Source organism: Herpailurus yagouaroundi, unplaced genomic scaffold (assembly GCF_014898765.1).
Source record: "Herpailurus yagouaroundi ecotype Mexico unplaced genomic scaffold, PumYag 186, whole genome shotgun sequence".
In the NCBI taxonomy this organism is placed as follows: Eukaryota; Metazoa; Chordata; class Mammalia; order Carnivora; family Felidae; genus Herpailurus; species Herpailurus yagouaroundi.
Window position 1 is genome coordinate 2,588,688 of NW_024412417.1, and position 10,304 is coordinate 2,598,991.

A 10,304-nucleotide genomic window follows, 5' to 3' on the forward strand; every position below is an offset into this window, starting at 1 on the left:
ATAATTGTGGTGTGAACTCATTAGACAGCAAAACCTGCCTAAAAAGATGTGAGGTTATTTATAGTCCTTATTCATTTCACTTAGTGTGAATATTTATTTTGTTGTGAACATATTAATGTGTTTGATTATAGGGTGATTCCTCAGACCCTGGTAAGATTATTATGTGCATGATGAAAGGCATATGTTTAAAAAAGAGTTGAAAACACATATGAACCCAAGTGTTTCATATAAGGGATGGGTATTTTATTTTATTTAGCTGCAGAAAATTTACATTCTGTATTTTTAATCCACTTATTACCTTACTGACTGCATCTTGTGGTCTCTCTGCACAACATATTCATATGGCTGAGGCCCATAGAAGCAGAGAGAACTATGTTTATAATTAAAAATACCGAGACCTTTAAATAGAACTCAGCTAACACATGACAAGTTTTTTCCTTTAGAATTAAACTTGTTTTTTTCCAGAATAGAATCAAATGCTAAAAGCTGGCATGTATTATTAGAGCCATTTATGTTACTTCCCAAACTCACCCTGATTTCATATCATTATGCTCCCCAAGGTCCACAGTCCCTGCCCCAAATAGAATAAATGGGATGGTTATAGATAAGTAAACAATGAAATATATTTTGTCTTTTAGGAAAAAAAAAAAAGGACCAGTTCTACAGGAATTTTCCAAAATAGAAACAGTATGTCTTCCTCACATTTTGACTTTTGACCTGTGGAAGTGTTTTATTTTTACAATCTGAAAAAAAGCCTCCATTGTCCAATGTAATCTCAGTCCACAAGAACCAACACTATAGTGAACATCAAAAATAGTCACAGCAGTGGGGCACCTGGGTAGCTCAGTTGGTTAAGCGTCGGGCTTTGGCTCAGGTCAAGATCTCACCGTTCGTGAGTTTGAGTCCCGCAGCATCGGGCTCTGTGCTGACAGCTCAGAGCCTGGATACAGTGTAGGATTCTGTGTCTCCCTCTCCCTCTCTCTATGCCCCTCCCCCACTCACACTCCGTGTCTCTGTTTCTCTCAAAAAATAAACATTAAATTTTTAAAAAAAATATATAGTCCCAGCAGTAAGCGTGTGAATCATAGAAGAATCATTTGAAACTTGTTTAAGAATTAGTATAACACTAAAAATAACAAAAATTAAAGAATAATTGTTTATGCCAAAATATCGGACTTAGGCTTTTTCTTCAATGTTCAAAGATCAACTCCTTAATAAGGCCTTATTATCCAAATAATCCAAATTATCCAATAATCCAAAGATCAGGCCTTGATAAGAATTACACACATTATAGAGTTTTGTTTATGAAACTACCTAAAAAATAGATAAGCTCTTCATCAGGATGTTAATCAAAAGTTTTCAATTCTAAGATCAATTTAAACTATAAGTCTATAAGGTTTTATCTTTTCCTTTGGCTGGCAGGGGGTCTGTTCATTATTTATGACAATTAATTTCCTCTCTCAGAATTGTTACAATAACTGAAAAGGCGTTTGATCAGAAAGAAAGAAAGATCATCTTCCTCTCTTTTTTGTCTAGTCTAATATTCTGGTGTAAACATGTATTCTTTAATTTTTGAACAATTTTTAAGTGAGTCTTCTGTGATTCACATGCTTACTGCTGTGGTTTTGCTTTTGATTGGGTGACTTACCCACAGTCAAGAGCAGAAGTTGTATCTATCCTGCTTCTACTTCTCCTTCCCAGTGTACCTCCCGCCCGCCCCCCCGCCCCATTCCTCATCACTGAATCATCTTTCCCCATCATTGGGCTCCAACCTGTGGCACAGCAGAACACAGTAAGGGCAGGGTCCACGGCAGTCCGAGGCGCCAGGACAGATGCAGTAGCAGCCAGCCACCTATTTGAAAAGAACCAGGAGATGGAGAGTACAGCATAGGGATATAGTCAATAATATTGTAATAATGCTGTACAGTGACAGGTGGTAGGGACACGTAACGTGGTGAGCGTTTTGTAATGTATATACTTGTCAAGCCATGTTGTATACCTGACACTAATATTGTATGTCAGCTATACTTCAATTAAAACAGAAATTAAAAGTAAATAAAATAAGACCAGGAAAAGAAGAACATGAACAGCACTAAGCCAACCAGCAGAAGTGTAACCACGCTCTGCGTGACTGCTGCGGCACCGCGGGTCACCTCACTTGCGGTTCACCTTCAGTAGATGAAAGCAGTAAGGGGTATCCAGCCCAGGTCCCACCTCCCCAGTGTCATCTGGAAACAGACACTCTGAGGCCGGCTGTGTGGAGTCAGCACCAGGAGTTCCATCGGGAGTAAAAGGAACTACCGATACAATGTTATCTTTAAGGGGAGATCTCACAACTGCTAGAGCTTTGTGCTTAAAACAATGAAAAACAATACCTTATAGTGTTATTTACACATTCGCATGTGCTATATCATTTTTCACTCTCAAACAACTAAGGTGGGTAAATCAAGGAAAGGAAAACAGAGAAATTGAGAAATGCAATGATGTATTCAAGCATTCACGTCCAGATGGGCATAGATCTGATATTCTCAGAGAACAGTCGTTGACCGTGTGGGTTGGAGATGCAGGCTTGGAAGGCTGGAATCCTGACTTCAACATATCTGAGCTGTGTGGTCTCGTGTAAATGATTTAACTTCCCCATGTTGTCCGCGGGGATTTTCACAGGGCTGTGTTCTGGAATAGCTGTCAGGCTCTGTAGGTGTTCACTCTTATTCACCTCCCATGTAATAGCATTTTCTAATCTCTTGATATGTTTTTAAGTAAAAGGAAATGTCAACATTTTTGCTTCTGGTTGATATTGCTTATCTAAACTTTGAACCAATAGCCAGTGACATTCTAAACTAGGGGAATAACCTGGGAGAAACAGCTTCCTAGAAAGGCATAACATGTAGAGGGTTAAAAAGTAATGACTCACCAGTGATAACCTGTCAGAAGCCCAAACCCACCTTCTCTCAGAATGTAGATGAGCAGCCTGGTAACTTGGAGCTGTTCAGGCCTTGCTTCCCTCTAAGCAGTTATCGACCTGCCCTTCTTTAACTACCTTTTACACTCTTCCCCATTGCCTAGATGTAACTCAAGAATTAGGTCTTCCTCTGCTTCATTTATGTGTAATGACTAACAGGCAAACATTACTCATTATAATGTAATCAGAAATAAAATATATTTTATAGTGAAAAAATTTCCTTGGTATTTTTATGAGGTTTAAATGGATTGATATATAAAATGTTCTTAGAAGTGCCTGACAAATACTCTGTATTAGTTATGATGTTTCCCTCTTCCTTAATTCTCACCCATTGACCCTTAGGATCATGTCAGTCACACATTCTGCATTTGCTTTCACCAAATGAACACAATATCTAAAGGGCCACAGTCCAAAGATGTGGCTCCATTGGTCTCACTTCCACATTATCCCAAGCCTCATTAAATTCATCTGAGGGGGGTGCCTGAGTGGCTCAGTTGGTTAAGTGACTGACTCCTCATTTCCACTCAGGTCACAATCTCTGAGTTCATGGGTTCAAGCCCCACGTGCTCCGTTGGCAATGCGGAGCCTGCTTAGAATTCTCTTTCACTCCCTCTCTGTCTGCCCCTCCCCTGCTCTTTCATGCTCTCTCTCTCTCTCTCAATAAATACATAAATAAACAAACAAACGTTCTTAAAAAGTTCACCTGAGGAAGAAGTCTTGGAGAGAATCTTAGCTCTGCACTCTCTGGGCCTTGGGTGTGGGACATTTGAATTATTTGGAAGTGGCTATAGGTTCGTGGTATGAACCCAGAGTTTGTCCTAATGGTAGAGAGCTCGTCCAATTTCTGTGAGGAATGAAGGGGACAGCTGTGGGCTGTGGGAACGAGGGTTGTGAGCCTCTTCCTCACCCTCAGTTCCCAGCCCACCAAGCGCTCTGCGCCCCTATGACCAGCTACATCTCTAACTTTTCATTAAGATTGTAATGTTGCTGACCTAGCCTAGCTAGCCAGTAAGCTCTGTCTTATTTACATAGTTACGAGGTTGGTTTTTCCTAAAATATAAGGGACATATGATTCTGAAGTTATTTTCCTTTACAATTTTATCCAGCTGGTGTTTCTGAGTCTACATTTTCAGATCAAATTAGTTTTTCTTAAAATATCCTCTGTAGAAAGTACAACATTGCATCTTCAGCTTCTTTCATTCAAGATTGTTTGATTCCAGATAAAGACCTTGTTTTTCTGGTAAAGAATTACTTACCTTGAAAGAACTTCCCTCTTAAAGCAGTGACCAGTCTGATGCCTAATACAATCTGTGAGCATGTGGCATCCATTGGAATACAGCATGGTTTGCTTTCCACTCTTTCTCTGGAAGAACTCCCTGTCAGCCCATGGTCATATTTGGCAAGGAGGAAGAGAACTGTGATAGCTGGGGCCACAGTGACCTAGCTGTCTGCAGACAACTGGATTTGATACAAAAAGACATCAACAATCTGAGCCAACCCAAACTTACATTGCACTGGGGGATAAACACACACACGAATGGAATTTGCCTGGTTTAGATGATTAAGTAAGTCCCATGTTTTATGCCCAAATGTTCAACAAGAGGGAATACTGTTAAATATGTTAGATATAAAATATAGGGTATACTATTAGGAAACTATGAAAATATTATTTTCAAAAACTGTTTAATGAAAGCAGGATTTTAAAAGTATATATATATACATATATATATAATGAATTTATATGAGTATATGTATGTATATTACAGAATGGAATGTGCAAATATATAAAAAGTGGTTACATTTAGTGGTATGATTCTTATAATTCTCATTCTTCTCTTTATAGAAATGTATACACTTTTCTTAACTTTATGTAATAATCAGGTATTATTTCTAAAGTAGAAATTCAAATATATATTCTTAAAGGAAGGAGGTTTTTAATTTTAACATGTTTGAAAAGTATTTAGATATAAGTGCTTTTAAAGCATCCAGATATTTGATAAACCCCAAAACGCCTATTCCTAATAACATTAATTTTTTAAAAATTACTAAATTGCATGTATCTGAAATATCCCATTTTCCCTTTAATATCTGTCCAGTCTTTGGGTATAATAAAAATTTATACTTTATAAATTTATTCATTTTATAAATATATCATTCATTTAGCTTAAACATTTATTTGTTGCTTGATTACTGATTTACTCAGATATAGCTATCAGCCTAAGTAAGTACCTTAAGTAAAATACCAGTGACCTTGGAAATCTTCGCTCCCAAGAATCTCAAAACGTGAGCTCTGTGTTTACAACTTAAAGCCATGCCTTATCTTTAACAAGGATCAACTTTAGCCCGGCATTCCTAAAAGTGACTAATGTTGAATCCTACTTGCTTTTCACTAATAATGTTTTGAAGGAGGTGGTAGAAATTAAATGAACAGCTTTCACAATTAGAGTACTTAAAATATCTCACTACCTCTTATTTTATACTGTGTCCCTGCTTCCCCGGGTACTGACTGTGGCACTTTGCCAAAGGACCAGAAAAAGCATAGAGTGATTGACAATAACGAAGATACAGAGGCTTAGAATTGGAAAGAACATTAGAGACCAGATGGTTGAAGTTCTGTCCAACAGATTCCTTTGCACAACATGCTGAAGGCTGGTTGTCCAGCCTCTGCCTGAATAACACCTCAGGAAGCAGGAGGCTTCGTTCTTCCTGAGGCAGCACATTGAATGCTGACCAGCGCTAATTTCTGCACCTATGTTTATTTTTATCACTACTGCTTCTGCTACTGCTCTTGCTACTGCTAATTCCATTGCATTTGCACAGACCTTTCACATGTATTATCTCATATCACCTTTACAAAACTCCTTTGAAGTAGAGATATGAAAAATTATTATCCCCATGTTATACATTAGGAGAAAGAATTTTGAGAGTTTAGGTGACTTGTTTAGATCACATCGTTAGCAAATGCCAGCCCACAGCTGAATTAAAAAACCCATCTTTTCCTTCTACATGAATCATTTTGCTCTTTGTTGGAAAGTCTTCCTGTTCTGAGCCAAAATTTTCTTCCTTGTAATTCTCCCCTACATTAATACAAATCACCCTCCCCACCACTAAGAACTCCATTAATGTTTCAAATCCAACTCCTTCAACTTTGATATAGACTATTAGAAGGAAATTAATGAACCAAATTCCCCCAGAGGTTAAGAGACAGGCAACAGTACGATGTGTCTGTTTGGATTGGTATCTAGTTCTGCTACTAGAGAGAGAAATTCAAAATAACTGGCTTAACTTCTCTTCCATGAAATGTGGAGCAAAGTCATCAAGGGTTGATAGTATGACTTCACAAACTATTGCACATCTTTATTGCCCCAGGGAAAACTAAGAGGAATGAATTGAGTAGAACCTTATATAGAGAAACTCTATATAAAGAACCTGTACTCAGAATCTAAATAAGCAGATAAAAAGATGCTCAACAGTATTAATCATTCATGAAAAGCCGATTACAACCAAAATGAGATGCTACTTTCCATACTACCAGAATATCTAAAATTAAAATGAATGACAACACCAAGTGTTGTTGAGGGTATGAAGCAACTGAAACTGTCATGCATTGCTGATGAGGTTGGAAAGTAATACAGCCGCTTTGGAAAACAGTTCTGCATTTTTTTCTAAAGGTAAGGATATGCTACCATTTGACTCAGCTATCCCACTCCTGGGTATTCATTCCCCAGAATGAAACGAAAACACATCTACAAGGATGTTTACAGCAGTTTTATTTTTAAATTCTTGTCCATGATAACCCCAAGTGGGAAATAACTCCGATATCCATCAACTGATAAATAGTTGTGTAGTTTATATAATGGAATACCATACATGGAATACCACTCAGTAATTTTTTTTTGAAAAAAGGACATTCCAGGGAAAGAATAAAGCTGACACAAAGGCTCAAGACAAGAACTATCTTGGAGTATTGCCATAACTGCTAGGATTTGGATGTCACTGGAAAGTTAAGTGGAAGGGGTTAACCAGCAGTTAAAATAGACCTCATACCCTGCATTCTCTGCAAAGGCTTAAGGTTGATATTTTTGGTGAAGGGATAATTTCTGCAATTTGTTTTGGTCAGGATATGGAAAACAGGCAGATATTGAGATCAAATAAATAGAAAAGAAAATGTTTATCCGACAGAACGTGAACTGACTTATTGTCAAGGAATCCTAACCTGTGTAGGTAGGCTAGGGAGTCAAAGACAGGGAAGAGAGCAGTGGCACCCAGTGGAATTTTCTGGAGTGTGTGATTTAAATATGGAGGATAGGTGAGATCCACACGTATATTTCTATGTCATTTCTGTGCGGTTGCATTAAATGTATAGTTTCTCTTTCAATGTCCAGGTTAACATGGTTAACTCATTATGAAAATCGGAGAAGTGGGGACTATATCAACACTATCAGAAATACGGTATTTTTTCAAGTAACCAGAAGTAGCCAAAAGTAACTTTTTCAAGTAACCTCTATCTATAGAGGAAAAAAAGAACATAATATTTTCTTCTGTCAAGAGAGTAAATAACGCTTTAACTCTATTTTATTTCAGGTTTTGGCTCTAAAATATATCTTTAGAAGATGAAGCCAAGAAGTGTAACACATCGGTGAATTACATAGGGTTTGGGGCATTCCTCAACATAAGAAAGTAAAAAACTTTGTTGAACAAAACCCACCAGGATGGGTTGATGGTAGGAGAGCCCCAGATAGAAATACAAAGCGGGAAGAAAACCTGGGTTATGGTCACTAGGGAAAAGTTGGAACGGAACTAGTGGAGGAGGTAGAAAAGGCAGTTGCCAGAGTTGCAACAAAGCCAAGTTGTCGTAATGGAGGCTTGTTGCCAACTGCTTTCTTTGCACCAGGTGTCTCCTTGCCTGAGTGCTCTGCCTGGGCCTGTAAGTCTTCAGAGGGTAACCAATGATCATGTTGGAAGGAAGGGATGGATGTCTGTTCATGTCTGAAGGCGTGAATAACAAAGAAGGGACTGAAGAAGAATGTAATGAATCCGCTCCAGTAGCCTCTTCTCTGGGAGCTCGTGGCCCACTTGGCCTCATTTGATTTGTAGCTGTGCCATGAATATCGAAACTCAGTACATGTGTGGACTCTGCCTGATGGGTTCAGCTCATCTACCTTGTGACTCAGTTCTGGTAACTAGATTTTTGTTGTAGGCCAAAAACCTACTGCCCATTTTGACTTAATTCAGATTGAAAAACAGGCCTGCTTTGTTCACACGTGTCAGTGTTGTTTTCTGTTAGTTTTCTCGGTCTTCTGTCTATTCAGAACTTTCTTGGCTTTTGCTAGTCCCACTCTCATAGAATGGTGTCCTGACTCTAAGCAATGAGCAATTAGGTGTGAATTCTACTGCCAAAGAAGTTTTTCTGGCTGTAATTACATGTCAAATAGCAATAAAGTATTATTAAGCATTGGGCACATCAGTAGTAAATTCAAGTTTAAAGTACTAGTTTGATCCTCTGAAAGAAAGAAAAGAACTATTTTACGTTACCCTAGGAATGGTGAACATCCAGAAACCATATATTACTAGACAAAATTCAGTCAACTATTTCAAGGGGAAAGTTATTTACTACCTTTGTACCTAGGATACAAGTAAATGTGAGTATAATAATAGGGAAATCGTTAATAAACTCAATTGGAACTCACAAGGAGCAGGAAGACTTGCATATATTAAAGATATTCATAAATATAGGTCAGCGGATTCAGAACGGTTGATATTGGAAGGACCTCTTCCTCCTAACACAAACACATGGATCACCCCAAACAATGGAAATTGTGTATGTACTATCAAGCTAGAAATTGACACGAAATTCTCCAGATTGTAGAAATAAAGAAATGGAAAACATGGGGCAGTGATTAGAGAGTAGGAGCAGAAGCCAAAATAGCTTACACTTTAGAGTGACAATGTACTGGTTTGATAAGGATAGGCTTGCTTTGCACCTGCTGCTTCAGAGTAGTTAGAACAATGTCCCCTTCCAATTTCCTAAGTGCCCTGATCTGGATGCTAAGTTATAAGGTCCTCCCAGCTAATGGACATGTTGAAACCAGATATGATGCTTGAGAGCAGGGTGCTGGGATTCTGAGAAACATGAATGAAGTATGTCCTAGCCAAAAGACCTACCTATAAACTTCCTGCCTATGAGCAGGAGTCATAAGGAGCTGACCTTTTCATGAAATGGAAAAACTTCAGCCACTGATCCTGCTTAGGAAATTGCAAGGAAATGGGGCGCCTGGGCAGCTTGGTCATTTAAGCGTCTGACTTCGGCTCAGGTCATGATCTCGCACTTTGTGAGTTTGAGCCCTGCATCGGCTTCTGGGCTGACACGTCAGAGCCTGGAGCCTGCTTTAGATTCTGTGTCTCCCTCTCTGCTCCTCCCCCACTCGCACTCTATCTCCCTCTCTCAAAAATAAATAAACATTAAAAACATTTTTTTAAAAAAAGAAACTGCAAGGAAGCTGGGTGGAAAAGAAGTCACCCACAGGAACCTACTATCTCAGCCTGTGGGCAGCTCGAGTCAAACTTCATTCTCTCTGCTTGGCTCAAATGATCCTCAGCTGAGATATTTTCATTAAAACTGGTCTAGATTTGGCCCAGTCTAAGCAGAAGCAAATGTGCAACTAGGCTGTGGTATCTACATCCTGAGACCCCAGCATAAGCTCCCAAGTTGGCTCTTGCTGGAGATGAATTTATAGCTGGAGATCATATTCTTCTTGAGGAAATCAATCACTGGAGAAGGTGCTAACAGACACAACAAATAGAAGAATTTGCACACCAAGGACTAGAAAAAAGGTCACAATCTAGTCTGAAAGATACTTTGACGTGTTTATAAAGAAGGAAAGAATATAAATCACAATGAAAGAACAAGGCAGTACGTTAAATAAGAGCAGACAGATTTGTAAATAAGCCAAACAGAATCTTTCTGCAAATAAAATATATATTCATAAGAAAAACAGTACTGAGTAGATAGATTTCAAATTTCTTTATTTAATTAACTTCTGTAATGCTCCGGTATCTTTTGTTAACTATGGAGATCAAACCTTGCAAATGCAGTATTTTTAAACAGGAAAGAAAATTGATCCTCCCACCCTCCCTGGAACTGCATGTGGAAGCTAGATTTCTTTTACATGCTTCTACAGAAATTGATTCCAAATTCTGATTCTGGGCTCCGGGTGCCGCATTAAATTTCCAGCATACTTTGCTTGAGTTTTTATTGACTTCTATTATTGTTCCTAAAAATAAAACACAAATAGGCACAGTCCTTGGCCACCTTCCAAAAGTACAACCCTATCAAACATTC